This window comes from Nyctibius grandis, chromosome 2 (assembly GCF_013368605.1).
Source record: "Nyctibius grandis isolate bNycGra1 chromosome 2, bNycGra1.pri, whole genome shotgun sequence".
Lineage (NCBI taxonomy): Eukaryota > Metazoa > Chordata > Aves > Nyctibiiformes > Nyctibiidae > Nyctibius > Nyctibius grandis.
This window is the reverse complement of record NC_090659.1, coordinates 84,335,666-84,359,719: the sequence shown is the minus strand read 5'-3', so window position 1 is coordinate 84,359,719 and position 24,054 is coordinate 84,335,666.

Here is a 24,054-nt window from a genome sequence, read left to right as displayed (position 1 = left end):
TGCCACAAGACTAAGTTTGTATGTTGCTGTGCCTAAGCAAATACACTTAGAGAAATCACATAAAGAATTTCAGCAGAGTTTAATAATTTAGAGTTGTTAATAATCCCATGAAGTCTTTCAAACCAGCTTGTTTGGAAATGGAAAGTTCTGTCTATAGGCAGGCCACATTTATATCTCCCTGACCCTGCCATCTAAACACACCCTTGAAATTAGTTCAGCTGTATGTTATTACATTTCTGATTTAATTCTGGGGGTTTTATAACAGAAATTATTTAATACTGAATTTATTTGGGACTTAACTTTTAGTGACATCTCAGAGTAAGAAAAACATTTTTATAGCCTAGCGGTAGTTCCTCTTAGTTGCTTGAAAGGTCACAGAGATTTAACCGAATTCTAGCCCTCAGTTGGCCATAGACGATAGCAAGCACCCCTTTTCCTAATCTCTACCTAATACACCTTATGTGACTGCTAAGCTTGTGAGATACTAGGGGTCAAGTTTGCTTAGCATTGTCTGGTCTTTATGAATAGATAGATGAATTGACTAATGTTAATGTACGACCATTCTGCAGGCAAGTTACAACACTCTGAAATTACAAGGGCATGGTCCATGCAATCAAGGGTGTAGGAAGATGCCATAGGAGGTGTTCCAAAGCAGTCATGATCTGGAGTCTTGCTGAGCTGCCCACTGAACAGCTCAAACCTGGATGATTCAGTGCTTTTCACTGGTCATAAAAATCCAGCTCTGTTACTTATCACGGATTGCACATTGCCTATGTTCAGATCTCTATGCCACCTTTTTTTTTTTCCAGAATTTAACTGGGTGAAACTTTATACCTTATAGTAAAAAAAGTAGGTTCACTAGATAATCTAGTGGTTCTTTCTGGTCTTAAAAAGCTATGTATCAGCAAATACTAACATAAAACTCTATTCTATATAAACTTTCACTCACAAATGTAGCGAATTGTAGCATACCCTTTAGAAATATAGAAGACACAAAATAATATCTGGGATTGTTATTCTGGTTTAATGCATTCTGTCATAAACAAACAAACAAACCCCCACAAACGACTGCAATTTGTATTCTCAGCTTAAGTGTCACATTGTGGATGCAGACAGTCACCTTCCAGGGAGAGCGGGAGAAAAGAAATGCAAACAGGATTTGGCAAAAAACCCTTTTGTTAACAAATAAATAAAGATTAAATGTTTTACACATCTCTCATACAAATTTATTTCTTTGGTCACAGATGAAAAGTCAACATTTGAAAATGGAGATAGTCCAAATACAATAATACATGGGCAGCCAGAACAGCAGATTCTCTCCCTGAGAGGATATTGTTATTTAGACAGACTTTATGACACACAAAGAGCAGACAGCGTATCTTTATAAATTTGCACCCATCTTCAGCATGTCATGGAACTCATCCATCTTCTCGTCAGCTGAAGCTACTCCTGTGAAGAATGCTATCTCACCTAATCTTATTTCCTCAAAATTCGCATTTTTTCCTGCCATACATTTAGTTTTAGCAGGACAATCTAACATATCAAAATTCCACTGAGGATTCAAATGAATCTTCTAAATTTGATTGGATCACTTAAGGAGACCAAAGCACAGTCAGTGTTCAAGTATTTGGAATAATATTCATTTTTAGCATGAATCTTTTTTCATTATGTACCTCTTCATTTTGCTGCCTAAAAAAGTCTTTATTCCCAAAAGGTGATGATGGATGGTGATAATAAAATATTTATAAAGCATCCCATGTCACAATCATTTACTATTTTTTTTTCTCTCACACCTAAATATTTATGGTACTTGATCAAAATATTTCATTGAATTGATTTACAGGCAACCTGCTGAGACAGCACCACTTTTGACATGGTCTCATTTTCTGGTTTATTAATATATCCCAAACATGAACCTGCTATCAGTCAAAAACAACTTAAGTCTCAATTTGGAAGATTCTGTCAACTGTTCATCGTAAAATCAAATTTTGGTGAATAATTTCTACAAATTGCATGTGAGAAAAAGTAGGATTCAATGTGAAAAAAGGTATTATTCAAAATAAGAAAGACTGGCAGAATGCTGTGAAACTGAGATGAACCGTATTTATTTCAACACTGTACAGTTTTATAAACTTTTTATGCAGTTGCTATATGCTTGACCATTAACTCATGCACAGCAGAAAAAATAAAATGAGATAACTTGAATTTAATTTTATTTTTATGATTTTTAAAAGAAGTCTAAATTAAAGAGTTGTTTTTACCGATCGCTCTCTAAGTTACACTAAAAGCCCTATCTTCTGACTTATGATAAATACAGATCATGCCTTGAGGGCAGGCATAATACCTTGTGATTTTATCAAAGTAAAAATATTGGCTTTACTAATCCATAACTGAATAAAAGCACAATTCGTCACCATATACATGTATATGATGTACTGTGCTATCTGTACAAATATATATACATATATAGTGTTTTATTTGTATGTATGTCACATATATTTTGTATATTTTTACTTTTATACATATTTTTATATATATATTCTATTGATCCATCTAAGTCCTTTATCTTCATTTAACAACAGAATGGAATGAATAGAGTGATGCATATTGAAGTGAATGGAATCATTCTTAAAATGAGCAGCTCTAATTACTGTGCTTAAGTTGGGTATGCAGTCATCCTAACCTCCTTCTGTTATCAATGGAGAGAGAAGCATTTGCATGAAGTGATTCAGTGTTCTGAAAACCTGACTCACTTTCTGGAGGTGTGAGTTTCTGTCCATTGATAAAAAGGGAATCCATGGATGGTGATTACATCTAGCTCTATGTGTTTAAAATGGATGTGATGAATCCAGATCTTTGTTGCCATTCCAGAAGATGTTAGATTAATTCACTCTGACCTCTTGAAAATGCACTTGAATCAGGTTTTTCTATTGTAAGCAAAATGATTCCAGTAGCCAGTGAATAAACCAGCAGACTGCTACACTATCCAAAATACTCAAATGGCAGCGCATTTGAAGCATACTTAGGAAGGAAGATTCTGTGAATCTGGAAGAGACTTACTGAAGGGAGCCTGCTATAGTTAAGTTATGTTTCAGAAAATTAATACTTAAAAATTATTCTAGTTCTCCACACTTCAAAATAGGTGGAAGACCCTGAAATGCTGCTATTTATAAGCGAGAGAAGACTCTGGTTGTTGAGGTTTCCTGAAGTCTTAAAAGTAGGACAGATCATACAATTAAAAGCCTGGAAAACATAAAACTGAGAAAAAGTGAAAATTATTAAATTTATGGACCAGATTAAGAAAGTTATCTTTGTACGTTATTTACTGCACCACAAATCTATTTGAGTTTTAAATTAGGGAAAGACTATATTCAGAGACGCATATGACTTTATTTACTGTACTTATCTGCAGGATATTCTCAGCCCATACATAGGGTTAATGAAACCCAAACCATCTATTAAATTTTAGTAGTTTTGTTGGTTTATATTAATCTTCTTTGATAAGTCATGCAGTAATTCTCCCCAAATATCTCCAGTTCTCTTCTAAGCCCCAAGTATTGCCAATTTTCCTGTAATCTTGAAATATAACTAATAATAATATTCGCCCATTAGTTTAATATATATACTTGATAGTTTAAGAAGAAGGGTTTCTTTATCTTATTGCAAGAATTTTTTTTGTGGGAACTATTGCATTCTAGTAAAATATAACTTTTCCTTTAAAAGGACACCATATATTTTAAAGTTGCATAAAATTTTGTTCTTTCAAGCAAGTTCTAGAAATAGCAATAGGCTGAGTGTCCAGCTGAACTTGATGAAAAAGACTGGAGAACTACAAAGTCTCCAAAACATAAGCTTACTACTCCTATTATGCACCACAGAAACATGTAAAGAGGAAACCAGGATAGGGACCACAGCAAGAGTTATCTTCTTATTTAATCACATATAGTAGCATCCTTCATTAAAACTAACTTTTATGGAAAAGGTTATTTTACCATAAGCATACAACTTCACTATCCTACAGCCTTTCCAGACTTCCAGGAATTTGGTCCCAGATTTCAATACATTTCCGTATTATGTTTCACTTCTTCTCAAATAAAACAAACCACAGTTTTATGAGGCACTCCTGGCTGGTGTTGTCAGCTTGTTTCTCTCCAAAAGTAACAAGTCTGGGTTTTAATCTTGGGAAAAGTAGTTCCAAGTTATTAACTTCATGGACTTTAGCAAATTTATAACATAAAGCTGCCACCAGGAACAATCAGTGTAGCTTCATTTCAAATTCTATCACTTAGTTGTATTTTTAAACATTCAGCCCTATTTCCTTATTTTAATAAATAATAAATTAACCTCTGTACAGTGGCAAGTGCCAAAGTAAACATTTTTCCCATAATTTTTTAATAAAAAAGAAGAAAAACCAATTGCCTACTTTAAGGAATAGAAGAAAATAAAAAAAAAACAAAACCAATATCCAAAAGCTAGAAATCTTATACTCCAGAGAGCGATTCATCTAGGAGCAAAAAGAAAATGCAGACATGTACTATAGTGTTTAAAAACACAATGTTAATTAAGAAATGTAATTAAGACTCTTTTTTCACAGAAATATGAAATTCATTCCATAACAAAATCCATTAAATTTAAGTTGAAATGCATCTTTTCTTATGAAGCCCTATTACTAATGTATGTTTCTTGTCACTTTCGTGTTTTCCTATTTTCCTTCAGTACAAATCAGACCAAAATCAAATTCAGGTTAAACTGAACTTGCTGTAAATTTGTGGCAGATGCCTTATGTGTAAGTGCTATTATGTAAATAAGTAGCTTCACTGGAAAGACCTTTTGAAGTACATTTCTCTTTGCAGAATTAGGACCTAAATCTGGGAACTCATTCTCCTAACTTAAGCTACGTGAATCTGAATAACTGAAGTACGTAACAGAAGAAAGTGCTTAAACTAGGTGCCTAGTAAGCTTGATTGTACTGTTGATTTTGTCTTCGATTCTACACAAAAACATATGCTTGATAAATTTCACAGGACCCAGATGTCAGAGATGCCATTAAACTAACTCAGAGACGAAAGAACCATTTCCTAATTCTGCTTGTATAACGGCATCTTGTTTAGTTCATTCTGTAAAATTCAGTTCAGTGCCAGTTGAGTTGTCAGAACTGCAGGCATCTTACACAAGGAATACTAGAAAGTGCTCTCCTTCATTATGTCTGAGCTACATCCATGCTACAGTTCCTTCATTTTCTTTAAAAACTATGTTAATTTTTTCAGAAGATATCCATAAGTCTCTTAATGAGCTTATATAGTTTACAGTAAAACTCATATTAAACAAATGTTTCTGAATCAAAACATAAACCACACTTGAAAATTAATCTGTGCTGCGTTTAGTTATTATATTCAATATTCTGAAAATTAATATAGAAGCAATGTCTGTATACACAGTTTTCCAAATAATTTTGGTTAGTCACACAGTCCTATTGTAATCCTTGGCAAAAGCTATACTTCCAGGCTTTCAAATCTTACCTGGAAAACCAAAGAAAAAAAAATCTTCGTGATTCTAAGGAGGCAATCAAACCATATTTCACATGAATAGTGAATCCACATTTAATGAAGGATGAAGTTTCTTTTGTCTTCTTTCTATTTAATGAAAAATCTCAGCAAAACAAACCTTCCACACCTCTTACACGTTTTACTGTATTATATTTATTCATGTAAGACAAGCTAGAAAGTAGGCCACTTTAAGTTGCATCCAATTTTAAGCACACAGTAGAAAGACTGTCTGAAATAAGTGCACAAAATGCACATATGGTAGGTCTCCACATTTAGAGGAATATCCTGGATGGCATCTCCAGGTGCCTGAACTTCTTTGAGCAAACAAATATTAACAAATATTATTGATTTTTAAATGGATTAAAATGGATTGAGAGAGATGCTGAAGGAAGAATTGTTACTATGAGGACAAATCATGAACACTTACACATGTAACAGGCTCTCTACATTCTCCTTTACAATTGTGCACAGCTTGGTTTCTCAAGTAATGAAAAAAAATCATTGGAAGCTTGGGAAATTTTGTTCATGTGTAAAGCAATTTTGGGGCAGGACCGTACCGAGAAAAACTGTTGTTTTGCTTTCCTTAAACAATTGTTTTTGTGTAACACCAAAAGACAAGATTTGAGACCTGCTTACCTGCTTAGAATTAATTTCATTGTTATAAAACGTGGTTAGAAACTTACATTCCTTCCCCCATCATATAAGAATCTGACACTTCTTATAACATGAGACTTGCGAATACTTGGCAGTTCACTGGACCATTTTTTGCTCCAGTTTGAGACATAAAGGTAAACAGTAATTTCATATATTTGAATTTACTGTTTTTATTTTCCATCTTGTAAAAATAATAAAAAAGAAAAAAAAAAAAAATCAATGCATAATACAATTTTGGTCTCCTACTTCAAGAGGTATATTATAGGCTTATCACATTCAAGCTTCTGAAAACAATGGGCAGTATGAACAGCTTTGTGTTTATTGAACTTGTAGAATTTAAAAACTATGAAGCAACAGAGATCACAGAATCACAGAATGTTAGGGATTGGAAGGGACCTCGAAAGATCATCTAGTCCAATCCCCCTGCCGGAGCAGGATTACCTAGATCATATCACATAGGAACGCGTCCAGGCAGGTTTTGAATGTCTCCAGAGAAGGAGACTCCACAACTTCTCTGGGCAGCCTGTTCCAGTGTTCGGTCACCCTCACCGTAAAGAAGTTTTTCCTCATATTTATGTGGAACCTCCTGTGTTCCAGCTTGCACCCATTGCCCCTTGTCCTGTCAAGGGATGTCACTGAGAAGAGCCTGGCTCCATCCTCATGACACTTGCCCTTTACATATTTATAAACATTGATGAGGTCACCCCTCAGTCTCCTCTTCTCTAAGCTAAAGAGACCCAGCTCCCTCAGCCTCTCCTCATAAGGGAGATGTTCCACTCCCTTAAGCATCTTTGTGGCTCTGCGCTGGACTCTTTCTAGCAGTTCCCTGTCCTTCTTGAACTGAAGGGCCCAGAACTGGACACAATATTCCAGATGCGGCCTCACCAGGGCAGAGTAGAGGGGGAGGAGAACATCTCTTGACCTGCTGACCACACCCCTTCTAATACACCCCAGGATGCCATTGGCCTTCTTGGCCACAAGGGCACATTGCTGGCTCATGGTCATCCTGCTGTCCACTAGGACCCCCAGGTCCCTTTCCCCTACGCTGCTCTCCAACAGGTCTGTCCCCAACTTGTACTGGTACATGGGGTTGTTCTTGCCCAGATGCAGGACTCTACACTTGCCCTTGTTATATTTCATTCAATTTCTCCCCGCCCAACTCTCCAGCCTGTCTAGGTCTCTCTGAATGGCTGCGCAGCCTTCCGGCGCGTCAGCCACTCCTCCCAGTTTTGTGTCATCAGCGAACTTGCTGACACTGCACTCTAATCCCTCATCCAAGTCATTAATGAATATATTGAATAGTACTGGTCCCAGTACCGACCCTTGAAGGACTCCGCTAGACACTGGCCTCCAACTGGACTCAGTCCCATTGACCACCACTCTCTGGCTTCTTTCCTTCAGCCAGTTCACAATCCACCTCACTACGTGATCATCCAGACCACACTTCCTCAGTTTAGCTGCGAGGATGCCGTGGGAGACCGTGTCAAACGCTTTACTGAAATCGAGATAGACCACATCCACGGCTTTACCATCATCTATCCACTGGGTTATGTCCTCATAAAAGGCTATCAAGTTGGTTAAGCATGACTTCCCCTTGGTGAAGCCATGTTGACTGCCCCTAATGATCCCCCTATCCTTGATGTGCCTAGAGACAGCAGCAAGGACAAGTTGTTCTATCACCTTTATGGGGATGGAGGTGAGGCTGACCGGTCTATAGTTACTCGAGTCCTCCTTCTTGCCCTTTTTGAAGACTGGAGTGACATTCGCTTTCCTCCAGTCCTCAGGCACCTCTCCCGTTGCCCACGACTTAGCAAAGCTGATGGAGAGTGGCCTAGCAATGACTTCTGCCAGCTCCCTCAGCACCCGCGGGTGCATCCCATCAGGGCCCATGGATTTATGGATGTCTAGATTGCTTAATTGGTCCCTGACCCAGCCCTCGTCAACCAAGACAGACTCCTCCTCTATCCTGACTTCCTCTGGGGCCTCAGGGGTCCGGGGCTCCTCAGGACATCCTCCAGCAGTATAGACAGAGGCAAAGAAGGCATTCAGTAACTCCGCCTTCTTTTTATCCTCTGTCTCCAGGACCCCCACCTCATTCATCAGTGGGCCTACAGTGCCTCTAGTGTTGGTTTTACCTGCAATGTATTTGAAGAAGCCCTTTCTGTTGTCCTTGACCTCTCTTGCAAGGTTTAATTCCAAGGAGGCCTTAGCTTTCCTAGTTGCCTCCCTACATCCTCTGACAACAGACTTATATTCCTCCCAAGTGGCCAGCCCCTCCTTCCATGATCTGTATACTCTCTTCTTCCACTTGAGTTTGCCCAGCAGTTCCCTGTTTAACCATGCAGGTTTCCTGGTACCCTTTCTTGACTTCCTACCTGCTGGGATGCTCTGATCTTGAGCTTGGAAGAAGCAGTCCTTGAATTAACAACCTGAAATCATATATTTTTCTTCTTGCATTAAAAAAAAAAAAAAAGCTGATTTACCAAAATATGAAAAGTAAATGAAGAATTTCAGTTGCCAGAATTAGTTCACTTAACATTTCCACTGTTACACCTCCCTGACAGGAACTGCAGTGCAGATGTTAACTACCATTTATAAAATGCCTTGTCAAAACACCTAAGAACTATTGTTCTGTTAATAACTCTGTCCTGCCCTTGGGTTCAATGACTGATTCGAGCTGAAGAACGCTGAAAAAGATCGCTGACACTTGGTTAGGACACCCAGTCTTTTCCTGCAAACCCCAGGCCAGTAAAGCATGGCATTGTGCCAACAATTTAGCTTTACAAGAGGAACTATTATAATATCAAATTGTAGTTATAAGGGAATTAATAGTCACATTTAAGAACATTATTACCTTTGTATCAAGTGAATTAATTAATTAAATGGCAATTTCAGAGGCAGCAAGTCATTTAGAAACAATGCCAAACACTTAAGAGTACTATGACCTGACATGCCAGAATACTTTATTGGTAGACAAACAGAAGTATTCCAGGCTCATTTATTCGGTGGGATAACAGAGATAGGCAGCTGTTTCTCCACACATTCATTGGACACATACCTCTTCTCCTTCAAAACAGGTCAGAGTTTTGCTACTGCCTTCGTTGGGTGTAACACTGGGTCTTTTGTCTCTATAGAACACCAAATGAATTTTGCTGGCAAGCCTGATTTAGGAAGGCATGCACTGAAAGAAACGATCAATTCCCTTGTGAGCTACAAGTGATTCCTTTAGCATTTAGCTTCCCTTTATACCACATCAATTCTTCCTTTACAAGTTCTTCAGCTCGAGACTCTACTTTTTCCAAGTTGCCTATATATAGTTCTACTTACTCTCTTTTTGACATGTTTTCAACTCAGGTCTCATCAGTATTCCTGCTTTTTTCTCCAAAAAAATATTTCCTCCTACCACCTTCTTAGCTGCCTGGATGATAAATCCTTCTCTTACACATTTATATCACTGAATTTAGTTACCAGATTTCACTTAAAATGAGTGAGGGGCTTCTTTTTGTACTTTATTTAGGTACAAAACTTAAGATTACTTAAATAGAGAGTCATAAGTAAAATAGGATTCATTCCACCCTAGGATTCAGCTCTAGAGGTAGCCATCTGAACTGATTATGCAAAGAGAAGGTTTCATCTTGTACAGTTGCAACTTAAAAGATCAAGGTGACAAAGTGCTACAGAGGACCCAAGTGGACTGAGATTCAGATTCACATTCAAAATTTAGATGTATACAATGTATATATCTACATTAGAACCATAGATACATGTATTTTCTAATATCTCATTTTAATTAACAGAGTTTCATCCAGTCCATACAATATAGTAATTCCCCACATCAAATGTACAGAAGTTTTTCTGAACAGCTCTCTCTGTTAGACTGTTTTGACTAGATCTCCATTAACCATAAGGAGAAGTCAAGGCACCTAACTCTTATGTATACACCTTGATTATGGATAGCTAAACTTAGCATTTGAAACTCACACTATGTCCTACCCTTTGCTTTGTCATGACACTTCATCACTTTGATCTCTTAATGTGCAGACACAGATTAGAAAACCTTCCTTTACACAATCAATTATTTCTTTAAAACTAGTTGCTACATCAAACCACTGACATTTTACTTACAAAATTAAGCCCATTGAAGTAATTGATTTTCCTCAGCTCTGCTAGTTGTGAGTGGATTCCATCTGGGCAGAACAGAGTCTCCACTCTAGCACGGCTTTCAGATGGTCTCAAAACACATACTGAAGAGTTTCAGGACAATTTCTCCAGAGAAAATTTTCATTTTTTCTGCATTGTGACACAATGCCAGTCACAAGTGGTGCTCCCCAGGGCTCAGTATTGAGGCCAGTTCTCTTTAATATCTTTATCAGTGATCTGAATGAGGGGATCGAGTGCACCCTCAGTAAGTTTGCTGACGACAACAAGTTGGGCAGGAGTGTTGATCTGCTTGATCTGCTTGAGGGTAGGAAGGCTCTGCAGAGGGATCTCGACAGGTTGGATCGATGGGCCAAGGCCAGCTGTATGAGGTTCAACAAGGCTAAGTGCCAGGTCCTGCACTTGGGGCACAACAACCCCATGCAACACTACAGGCTTGGAGAAGAGTGGCTGGAAAGCTGCCTGGTGGAAAAGGACAACGGGGTGTTGATCGATGGCCAGCTGAATATGAGCCAGTAGTGTGCCCCGGTGGCCAAGAAGGCCAACAGCATCCTGGCTTGTATCAGAACTAGTGTGGCAAGCAGGACTAGGGAAGTGATTGTCCCACTACCTCAGCACTGGTGAGGCCGCACCTCAAATACTGTGTTCGGTTTTGGGCCCCTTACTACAAGGAAGACATTGAGGTGCTGGAGCGAGTCCAAAGAAGGGCAATGAAGCTGGTGAAGGGTCTGGAGAACAAGTCTTATGAGGAGTGGCAGAGGGAACTAGGGTTGTTTAGTCTGGAGAAAAGGAGGACAAAGGAAGACCTTATCTCTCTCTACAACTACCTGAAATGAGGTTGTAGTGAGAAGGGTGCTAGTCTCTTGTCCCAGGTAACAAGCGATAGGAAGAGAGGAAATGGCCTCAAGTTGCACCAGGGGAGGTTTAGATTGGATATTAGGAAAAAATTCTTCACCGAAAAGGTTGTCAAACATTGGAACAGGCTGCCCAGGGAAGTGGTTGCGTCACCATCCCTGGAGGTATTTAAAAGACATGTAGATGTGGTGCTTAGGGACATGCGTTAGTGGTGGACTTGGCAGTGCTAGGTTAACAATTGGAATTGATGATCTTAAAGGTGTTTTACAACCAAAACGATTCTATGAAAAATAGAACAGAATTTCATAGAAATACCAGGGACAGCATTCACTTTCACAATATTGCAGATCTCTGTCACCATAGCAGTATGGATTTCTGCATTAAGGGACCAAAAATGTAGCTGTAGGACAGTGGGTCAGACCAACAAAACTGAAAAACAGTCAACAACTGAAAATTCCACTAATTCCAATGTCCTTGTTGAGTGCAAGGTGAGATGACAAATCCTCAAAAAAATTTGAAAAGATGGATTACATTCTAAGTTGCATTTCATCCCCCATTCCGGCATTAAGTGCTAGCAGTATTCCTGATTAAAATGGAAAATGTTATTCCCTGCTGTGGGGAGAAAAACAGCACTGAAAGCAGAAAACATCTGGCAGACACCTTGAGTATGAAACTTTTTATTAAGCACTGCATTTTTTTTCTTTGTTAATTAATCTATTTCACAGTCTCAGGTAATCACTTTGCAGTCAATAGTCTGACTTTCAAAGGAACTTTATGCTCTGTCAGTTGCTATACCTGTATTCTCAAATGAACATGGGAATGACATAAACATCTTGGTAATTTGTTCACCACTGGCTTGCATACCCCTTCGACACTTCTCTTTCCAGAAGGCAGTAACATTAAAAACATTCTTTGTCCTAATGGTTATGTGTCAACAGTGTATTCTCTGTGTCTATGTTAGTTTACTAAGTAAACCTTCAGGGTCCTATTATTTTACAGCTAAAAGATGGAGTAGTAAGATCTCCTTGTTGACAAGGCTGATTAAGTAAGACTGCAACACTTGTCTGCACAAATGCCCACTTCAGCATGGCCTGCAGCAGTCACAGCACCAACTAGAAATACTTGCTTAAACTTCCTGCTAACTCTGTTGCATATCACCTAAGGTTCCTTGTCCATACTCGATGTGCTTTTGTCTGATACCTGATGTTTACTAGGCAGGCCTTTACTACAGACAAAGAGTCACAATTAATGAGAGGAAAAATCCAAATTCAACACCAATCAGTTTTATAAATATATGATGTATGAGATGACTGCTACCTGACTGGGATGTTATAAATGTACAGCCAAACTCAGAGGAGAGAAAAGTGAGCACAAGGTATCACAAATCTATAAGAACTGATCTGAAGGAATTAAACAGAATTAAAAAGGAAAATATAACATCGTGACAACGGAAAAATGGGAAGATCTGCCACATCAGTTTTAAGAATGGTAGATAATATGAGATTACCATAGTAAATTACTTCATTTTTAGAAGCAAAGGAAATTGAGTAAATCTCATCTCTCTGGACTTCAGTAAAGCATGTGATGAAGTGCCATATAGGAAATTATTTTAGTTTAGCTAGAATATATGCTATTAGAACCTGTAGGTTGATTCAGGGAGTGAATAGATGGTGTTGAAAAGGGAAGTATGGGGCTGGAGAGAGGTTCCACAGAATTCAATATCAGAACTAATCCTGAATAATATTTTCAGTAATGACCTTGATACAAATATATGTGAAGGGCTGATACTATCTGCTCCTGACACAAAACTGGGAATTACCATCAGTAGAGACCAAGTTATCGTATCAAAAGAACTAGAGAAAGAAAAAAAGACAGGAGTCTTTCTTATTAGGGACGACTAGGAGATTTTAGCTTGTTTCATTTAGGAGAATGAAACCAAAGAGAGAAAAATGTGAAGAGCAGGGCTAAAAAAATAGACATGTAAAATGACTTTGTAAATTAAAAGTTAGTGTTGTCATGAGAATAAATCTGATGACATGGTGTCTATGATAACAGACTACTGGCCACCTTCCTAATATTTAGATTCTTATATTAGCAAAAATTCCACAAGAAAAATAGTAGACTTATTTTTACTGTGCATATTAGTGGTAATTTATACTCTTACATTTCATTTCTTAATGTCTGACTACAGTCACGACAGCTGATGTACAATAGAAGCTTGCACTGTAATAAAGTAGTAAGTCACTGTAGTTGCAATGTACTGTTTCTAATACAAGATAGATAAAAGGGTTTATAATTCCTTACAGAGACAATATGCAGCATTAAGGATAAGAGTTCTTAGCAAGAAAGTGGGATTTTTCAGTATGAATGCCGTCCAGCATTCACGTACTTTCAAAAAATCTCATCTAGTAAAAAAAAAAAAGTACTACAAGTAGGAACGATCTGATGAAATACTGGAATTTGTAATTGAAGAATACCTTTCAGCCAACCATCTAGATTCTTTAAATAGGCTCTTTTATAATGTGATTCATCTGAACTCCTTTAGGTTTTACTTTACGATGAGATGAATTGTGCCCTGGAAGTGTCTGCTTCTCCCTGCTGACTACTAAATTACCCAAAGTGCCTAGATCAGATGTATACATGGGATCCTTATCTTCTACAGCTGAAGCAACAGAAGACAGATCTTTCAAAAATATCTACTAAATCAAAGACAATGTGTGTGACCATAGCTATGTCATTTAGTTCCTCTGTGTCTTTACTGCTCACTTATAAAATGAGGATAATAGAATTTCCGTAACTTATAGAGCAATGCAGTGAGTTGCAGACTAATTGGCTCTCTAATACCATGGCAATGGATGCCCTATAAGTACTTAAGCCTCTTCTGGACTGTTAAATGAGGAAACCAAGGAAAACAGATAATAAAACTCACAAACCAATTTCTTTTCCGAGAGGCCCATTTGACATCTCCCTGAAGCAAAGTGCCATCGAAGGACAGGGTTCATGTAAAGCATGCTATGATTAATCATAACAATAACAGTGATGTTTTTGAAAGAGGGGGCATCCCTCCCTCCTGAATAAGAGAATTCACACAGGATATGTTTTTCTCTTTTGTCACAAGCTCTTCCATTTGTCTAAGTAAACAATTGCTGCAACAACAAAAGATCCTTTATGTTTGTTGCCCACTGATACATGATACATCCTTTTAAATTTTATTTGTCCTCTTTTAAGACAGCTGTCAGGGAAATGCTTGCCAGTGTACAAATGTTTAGTGAAAAATTCATTGCAACACATTTTTAGTGTTATACTGTGACTCCTGTGATAATATATGTGATTGTTTCACATATGCAAAGGCTGATTTTGATCTCATTTACACCAATACCAGTTGACTTCAGCTGAATTACTCCTAATTTACCCTAGAATCACTGTAAGAATCATCCTCATATTTCAGCCAGAGCTTACAAATCTCCGGCAGCAAAATGCCTTTTTATTGTAAGGCTAAATTTGCATTCATCCAGAAGTCCCTGAGAGAAAGGGGTTTTTAACCACATTGATTTAGAGAAACATAGAGGCTTTATTTATTTAAAATCGAGGATATAAATATTTTAACAGCAGCAGCAGCCATAAAGAGAAGGCAAGCATTCAAAGTTGCTGCAAATAAAAAAATCTCCTGTTGGGTAGTCTAGAGCTAACGGCTGATGATAGAACTTGGAGAGTGCAGAGAAACAGAAACAAAGAAGTACTTGTAAATAATAATAACAACAGTGCTATATTTACAGTCCAATGTTTAAAGCCAAAATAGACATTCTTCTCTCTGTTTGATCTCAGGAGAAGTTATCTACAGCTCACAGGCCTGAATTTGAGTCTTCTTATGTTACTCAAAAGAAGTACTGAGATAACTGTGCTAGAGATGACAGACTAGTAACCCCTCTAGCAAGCCAGACCTGTGGGGGAGCATCATATTTTCTGTGTCTGGGATGAAAACACCCTTCCTCCTTAGAAATGCTCTCTTTTGTTTGCCTATAGTGCCTGAAATTCATTCTGAGGAGATATGAAAAGTTGAAATTCATCTCATCGAAAAAAGGTGTCTTCAGTTTCCATAGGAACAAAGAATCACAAAATGAATGTAAATATTTTATTTTTTTCTCTGCTCAAGGAAGAACAGCTCACAGAAGTCATAAACCAGATCCCCAGCTATATCAACTGTTATAGCACCACTAAATTTAGGTGTGTTCCTCAGTATCTGTCTCTATAAGAGCCACATAAGAATAAACCAGCACTATTCAATCTCAGGCATATAAAAAACAATGAAAGGAAGTCAGATTATTTTTAACTATACATTTGCAACATACATTATTGCTAACCAGACAATTGTCAGAACAAGAAACAAAAACTGATGACTTAATGAGCTTTTGTATTTTAACAGAAAGATTGTCTTCCTCTGAAAGCATTTACACAGAATTTTAGTTGTTATAATAAATTATCACTCTAAATAAAATATAACAAGTAGAGAAATCTTATAAAGAGAGAGAAATTTGGGAGACCAAGCTCAAGTATCTAGACATGTCAAATCACATTATTCAAACTATATCCTGAAAGACAAAAAACAGAGCTCTGAAACTTTAAAGGTAATAACATTACCAATTGAAAGGCATCCAGAACTACCTTACTCCAGTTTGGCAATTCTCTTATTTAAACCCAAAATTTCCATGAGATCAAACATATTCCTAAACCAGCTAAAATACATGGTTAGAAACGTGGATAAATATATTTGTTTTTAAAAAAAAGAGCTTTCATCAGAGAGACTTTTAAAACTGTCAGCACAAGCTTTCCCAGTTTAATTTTGAACAAGCAATCTAAGAGAGTGTCTTAGTAATGGCTTTCATTTACAACTGCAAATATAATTCAAATTTTTATAAGCAAGGTCTTAATAACATACAGTTCCTACTTTTAAAATAATGCCTATGCTATTTGCAGATTTATCAGGGGACTAAGGACCCTCTGTTCTCCTCCATTCAACCCATAAGCCTTCATCTCTCACTTCCTCTCAGGAAATCTCTCATTCCCCACAAAATTTTGAAAACTCACTTGCTTGTCCTGGAGTTCCCCTTCTGTGACCTTATCTATTGACCACAAACAAATAATATGAGCAAATAATAAACAGCAAGTCCACTCACAGCCCAACACCAATCAGAACAGGAACTGTGCAGGCACAGCAGTGTGTGTCCATGTGTAACTCGCATCGTGAGTGTGTGGCCCTGAGACCAGAAGCCTGCACACGAGCTCCCTGCAGAAGCTCCTTCACCAGAGCATGGTTTTGACAGAGAGAACTACAGTTACTCTCTTGGTTGTGGATTTTCATATGGCTTTGTTTGCATCTGATTTAGGTCTGCTTAAGTTTTGGAAACTGAGTACAAGATGGACAGATGTCTTGAAGGCTTTTAAATAAAAAGTCTTTTATCTTTAAAAGACTTGAGCTGTCATTGCGGAAGATAGTTACACCTTTCCTTGTAATGTAAGCACTTTACTACTTGAGCAGTGATCAGGTGCTTATTCAAGTAGCCAGCGACAAGCATTAATGACTTTGTTAATTTTTTCCCATCTCAAGTGTCTTATTCTTGGGTCACTGAGAAAACAGCAAAGGGAAAAGTGATTTCTGCCCGGTCTACACAACAGAGATGTTACTGATGCTAGCAGTGATACAAGCTTTTAATGACTAGCTTAGAGAAGAGCAAAATGAATCGAATATAAGACAAAAGACGCAAGAACCCTCACACACAATTCTTAGAAGTTCTGGTAAAGCTACTCTGTAAACATACTTACAGAGCATCTGAGATAAAAGCAATAAAAGTGCCTTTCAGCTCTGATAATGGGGATGCTGTTTCTTAAGCATAGCCTCTCTGTAAGCCTATCAGAGCTCCCTCTGTCTTCGCACATCATTCCCAAACTCTAGACATATAGACTCTGTTAGCTGGATCCTCTAAGAGGCAAGTTGTTCCTTTTTTTCATCTTTACAATCAAAAGGTTTTGCTTTGTTTTCACTTTTTCTTCTGTCACATAATATTTACACCACAGTCGGACAGATTCTAAAATATTAATCTTCCTTAGTAATTCCTTTGTATATTTGTACAGAATGATTACTTAGAATTTGATTCTGATTTACAGAGAATTTACAGAACCCATTATGTTCAAAACTGGACAAAATGATGTAATAAAAACCAACAGATGAACAACAACACATACTTTCTTAATACCAATATCTATTATTTTTTTTTTAAATTTTAAAACATAGAAATAACTGAAACCTCCCACTCCCAATCAATGAAATAAAAGTAGGAACCTGATGTATTTTTAAATTACCTTTCTTTAGCTAATCAGGAAGCATTTAACACACGGCCATATCGAACACTGTTGTATCAAATATACTGGGAGAGTGCAATTCTTACTTTTTATCAACAGGTTTTATTTCTGGATAAGTAGTATCTTAACTAGAAATATTGTACGATTTTTGTTTCATCAAAGGAATGGGTATGATTATGGATATTCTCAGTACAATCCAAATGCATGAAGAGAAACACTATCTGAAAATATAAGGAATACAAAAAATGTTTTATTAAGCTAATTTCCAGATCATAGTCCCAGATAAGCTTTTGGGAGATGAAAAATACAACATATTATTTTCAAAACAGCAAATACAAAAGATTCAAGAGACTCTAGTACACTCGTCAGAGTATATATTTTATGTGTGATTAATACAAAAGAAATAAGATTATAGCTAAATGTGCAAAAATATGCCAAATATGTCACTCATATCATTCATTAAACGTAAGCTGATTAACACAGCATATTTTATTTCAGGATGAAATTCAAAGCCTGTTATGGCAAAACAATTTGGGCTTACAGGATTGTATCGAGCACTGTTATGCTTGACCATGCCCATGTAGCTGGTTTTATTTCAGAAGCACTGGGGAGGGAAGCATGAAATCATTAGTAATTATATAAATATTAAGGCCACACAACTGGCTCTATTACTGTTTTCAAATGGTAGCATCTGCAAATTCAGCCTGTAATAAACACTAATGCATCCAGAGACGAGAGTGCTGACACATGAATGGGATGCTTTGTCAGACTTGCATAAAAATGTAGATGAACTGCAGGGAAAGAAAACCAAAGAATTCAAAGGGTTTCTTGATTGCCGTCTTTAAAATGCCAAGAACTTAAAGTGGCCTTTTTTATCTTCCTCTACATGCATGTGACACTTTAGGAGGGCTTTCTTATTGTACTATAATTCAGTAATTGTTCCAGCTCTGTGCACCATGCCTTCCTTCCAAAGGGCAGCATGAGATATATAATTCTGGTAATGAACAGCTGCATAATTTAAGGGTTGAACTAGCAGGGCACTGTTCCTTATTTGTGTTTTCTTAGCAGTTGCCAAGATATTCCGAGCCTATTTAGGAATTCCAAGCCTTTGTCTGCCTTATTTCTCGTAGATGATATATGTTGAGATGATATATGTTCCAGAAAGCAGATTTTATCAGCTGAAGTATCAGAGCAAGCTTTCATCTCATTTTGCTTCAAAGGGCAGCAGTACAGAACTATAACGAGGTAATTTTTTTCCCTAGCCACAAACATTCTCTGTTCTATCATGCAGACTTGTTCAAATCCAGTGCTATCCCCTTTCCAAAGCATAATAGACTTAATCACAGAGCTATCAAAGGCATTTCCACACAACATTTCTCTCACCAAGGCTAATCTTCCAAATGTTAAAAAGGTCCAGGCAGCTAGGCCCTTCAAGATGAAAGCTGCATGCTGATTAATCAGCTGCTTTTTTATTCTGTTCTGGCAAGTGTTCCCTATTTGTAAATAAAAGGTTTACCCTGGATTTCCTGTAAACTAAGGAGCATAAGGCTGCTTTGGACCAGACTCATAAAGAAACAAAGCCTTCTGCTGTTGCATCTGCAGGGGTAGGTTGTTTGTTCTATCGCAAATATACTTTCAGGTGTCCTGGAGAGAATGAGCTAATCTAACACAAACACCATTCCAACATGAGAAAATTACATGGCAACCTCAAAGTCGCCTGCTTATTAATTACATTCTTTGGCTTCCAGTGACACTTTAATTGTTGCTTGCTTGAGGAGACCTGTCTCCAGTTTGTGTCATTGCAGAAGCTCAGGTTGGTTTATGATGTGTGGCAAAATGTAACACAAGCCCCTCATAGAAACACTCTCATATTAAAGATGAATACATTTATTTATGTTGTAGAGTGCTGTCTCTCTATTGAGATGGTAAATAGGTAGTGTGAAAGAGATGTGACAGACCCAAGAAGACTAGAAATTGTCTACAAACTGGCAGCCACTGTGGTTCACTGACAGCCCGCATTACTTTCAGGCAGTTTGGCACATCTCCATTTGTCACACTTAAAAGCTTGAGCCAAAGATATTTAATTAATACAGAACACAGTATTTCTGCCTCCTTGAAGCTGGAACAGAAATACAAATGTTTAAGATTCACAATGTGTACCATGTTACCCACACATCACAAAGAAATGTAAAACAGTTATAAGTAAAGCATACGTAACTTAACTTGCATCACACCCTCTTGGCTGCTTGCTCACCTCGGCTTATCCTGTATGCTGTGCATACCAGCACTGTACTATTTATTCCAGACAATGATTTATCATGTAGACTGAATCCCTTCTGCTGTAAATCATGCAAACAGCTAGCACAAATAGTTTGTGGGTATAACAAGTATCAGGGAATGACCTTTTGAAATATCTATCTAGACAAAGAAAGTGAAACTGTTCCCTCTCCCCTCAAATTTTGAAGGTAAGGTAAAGGTTGCTTATTTTGAAAGTAGTAGAACCTTTATGAATCAATACCAGGTTTTGACATTATTATATGATAGAATCATAGAATAGTTTGTGTTGGAAGGGACCACTAAAGGTCATCGAATCCGACCACCCTGCAGTGAGCAGGGGCATCTTCAACAAGATCAGGTTGCTCAGAATTCCATCCGACCTGACCTTGAATGTTTCCAGGGATGGGCCATCTACAGCCTCTCTGGACAATCTGTTCCAGGGCTTCACCACCCTCACTGTAAAAAATTTCTTATATCTAGACGTGGTTAGCCAAGATATGGAGTAGGCTGAGGTACTCTACAACTTTTTTGCCTCAGTCTTCACCAGCAAGTGCTCTAGCCACACTGCCCAAGTCACAGAAGGCAAAGGCAGGGACTGGGAGAATGAAGAACCTCTCACTGTAGGAGAAGATCAGGTTCAAGACTATCTAAGGAACCTGAAGGTGCATAAGTCCATGGGACCGGATGAGGTGCATCCATGGGTCCTGAGAGAACTGGCAGACGAAGTTGCTAAGCCGCTATCCATCGTTTTTGAGAAGTTGTGGTAGTATGGTGAAGTCCACACTGACTGGAAAAGGGGAAACATAACCCCAATTTTTAAAAAGGGAAAAAAGGAAGACCCAGGGAACCCAGGGAATAAGAAGGAATGCTGTTGAAAGGTAACTTCTTAAAGATGTTAATCTGTTATAAGGAAAAAGTTTCAAAATTTTGATGCAGATTTTTAATTATGTGGTAACATAGTCTTTCAAATACTGCTAAAACTATTTCACAACGTAAAACAATATCAGAATATACACTAAAAAACAACATTTACAGGTTTATAAAGTAACAAAAAAGAAACAAATTTTTGTTGAGGAACTGTGAATTTTGAGATAAAATGGACACAAAGTAAAGTATTTCTCCTCCTCCTTAGTGAATATGCTAAGCACAGGAAATTAAATCAAATCAAATCAAATCACAGAATTATAAAAGTTGTGCAGAGCAACAAGTATGAAATAAAGTGTTTCTAAATAAACTGATTGGAAAGACCATATGCCTCTAATATAACTTAGAATAAAAATTAATTTTATTACTCTTCAGAGGATAGCCTTCAATAATGCAGGTGAAATTCTGCATAACTGAGGGTTCATTCAAATTAAGTTGATGAAAAAAATATTAATTACAATTGGATCTATTTTACCTTAATTTTGGGGTTTTACATTCTAGATCTGAGTTATCGTTATGAAAACAAAGTCTAGATTTGGTTTTTCTTTGTTTTATCCACAATGTGGACTAGTGGGGGAGTAGTTTCAAACAGTAGTTTGCTCTCTACATCACTGACATATATGCACTTTGTTATATAAAAATCTTCAATTAATTAGCCTTTATGAATCAATTATATTCCTTAAATGAGAGAAATGAGTACGATTTAAAACAGGTGTAATTTCATGTCTAGCCATATATATGTCTCTAACAGAGATTATTTTAGATTTGTGATTATTTTTTCTTTTTTATTTTAGGTAACCCAGTTGAATAGCCTAGAAAGCTAACTCAGTAAAGGTATCCTCTCAGTTATTTCAGTGGGAAAAAAAAAACAGTGCCTGAGTGAGATTGTGCCTGGGATGGTCTTCTCCTGGAACAACCTCTCCCAGGCACAGCATGGGGGAGAGCATGGGGTAGGGATTGCTCCCAGAAGGCAGGTGGCGTGCAGCCACACTGCTCCAGAGACTGACTGCGCTGACTCACATAGATGTGGGCTATCCAGCTGGTCTCGTTGCCTTGACACAGTCCCAGGTATATTTATTGTATAGAGAGTCTCTGTAGCAAAACCAATAAAATACATCAAAGACTTTATTGTAATTTGTGTAATTTTCTGCTAATGAAAAAAAGAAATGTAATTTTGGTTGACTGGAATTATATATATATGGACAAATCATTAAAAATGTTTAGTTAAGAAAAATAAAGTTGGACTAAGGGCAAGAACTTTTTTTTTTTCCCTCCCAGAGATTTTGGTCTGCATTTGAAAACCCATATAACTGTAAATTTCCTACATCAGATGTTACTGCCATAAATAGTATCCTGGCCTGTGTCATGCTTTATCCAGCACTTGGAATTACTGATTACATTTCACTGTTTTGTAAAGATTTTTCCAGAAACACTTGATTTTTATTTTTTTTCTTAAGGAGTGAAAAAAAATGCCTTGCATTAGAAAAAAACTTTGAGGCAACTTCCAAAAGAAAAGACTGTAATGAACAACCCTGTCACAAATAGCTAGTGGAACTGAAAAGTGAAAACAGAAGATGATTCATTGCACTTGTCTGCTTACAGATGATTGTTTGAAAGGTCACCCAGAAGAAAAATGTCCTCCAGACCACAAAGGTATGTCTGGTAAAGAAAACTACAATTGTAGGACAAAAAATTGATATATTTATCATTTACATTAAGAAAATAAGTTTTTCACTGTTCATATACTCAGACTTCACTGTTAAAACACACTCTTTCTGGTGGAAAAAAATCCACATACAAATCTCTTATTGGCTACCTTTACACACACATACACAGATAATTAGGCTCTTTGTTAAAAATAATATTTTACTTAAGACAACAGATTTTTTTCCAGATAAATATATTTAATTGCATTGTGAACACTGATTATAGTATGAATACACAATTTACAAAGCAGTTTCTAGTATTCAGCTATCTTTAAAGTTTCCTCTACTTTTGTCTCGTATGCTTTGCAATCCATACTCCATTATACTCATTCTTTGCTGTAATTGCTGTCCCGCCATGTTTCCAGTGAAAAATAATTTCATTAAAAGACACAGCATGCTCTCTCAGCTCAAGAACATTTTCCTCAGATAAAACCAGTGTTACACAGGCTGAGAAGTAGTAATGTTACATGAATTTAATTGAACCTAACTGGAGAATCTAGATCAAGGTTCTGCTTCTCCATCCTAGAGAAACTGTTTGTGAAATATGAGGAATTTTAAGCTAATGCAAAGTCTATAAATAATAGAAAGAACTTCCTCAATTAGTTGCTCCTGCATGAGAATGTGCTGTAGGGTATGCTCTGAATTCATAACTGAAAAATAAACTCCTCAAAGGATTTATATGAACAAATTGTACGTGTCTCAAACCCAAAAATATTCAGCATACAGTTTTTCTTTTAAATACTGTATATATGCTTCTTTTGTCCTAAATATGTCATGTCAACAGTTATGTGTTTATTTCATGCACTGTAACACCAAATACTTCCTCAGCTGAAGTCATCATGGTTGCACACCAGCACACGAGAGCCAACTGGCTGTTTAACGATAACAGAAATGTTTTGCTGAATGATTTGTAGAGTAATACAAGGACACATAATTTAGATAATGAGTTCTTTTTAGGATTTCTATACTTGGCTGTGATGTTACTGGAACCCTCCAGAAGCTGGAGGTTTACTAAGTAGAGGAATTCCTGTTAATGACAGCAATAAAAAGACATATTCTGAAGGTAACACTGACTTAAGAGAAGTCATCTAAAGAGCTTTTAATTTAAATTATTGTATTTCACAGAAGCTGAAGAAACATACTGAAATTTAATGCAGTAAAGAAAATGAACAAAATTATAAGTAATAAGCAAAATTATAAGTAATCTTTTGTCAGTAGCTGGTAATCATCCACCTTTAACTGAAGTCCCCAGTTGTAGCAAGAATAAAAGAAGAAGAAGAAGAAGAAGAAGAAGAAGAAGAAGAAGAAGAAGAAGAAGAAGAAGAAGAAGAAGAGGAAGAAGAAAGGAAAAAATAAATATTCCTTCTTTACTGAAGACCACATAAGGCACAAGGAGATGTATGCTTGATCATAATTCTACTTACAGGACACATCCAAACTTGTGTGTGCATAGACAAGCATGTATTTCAACACATCTACTTCCATACAGTGGGAGTGAAATAAATTTTATAAAGAGAGAAACAAAACTAAGCAAAAGTATTGACAGCTCTTTGTTGAACTCCATCGAACTTCACAAG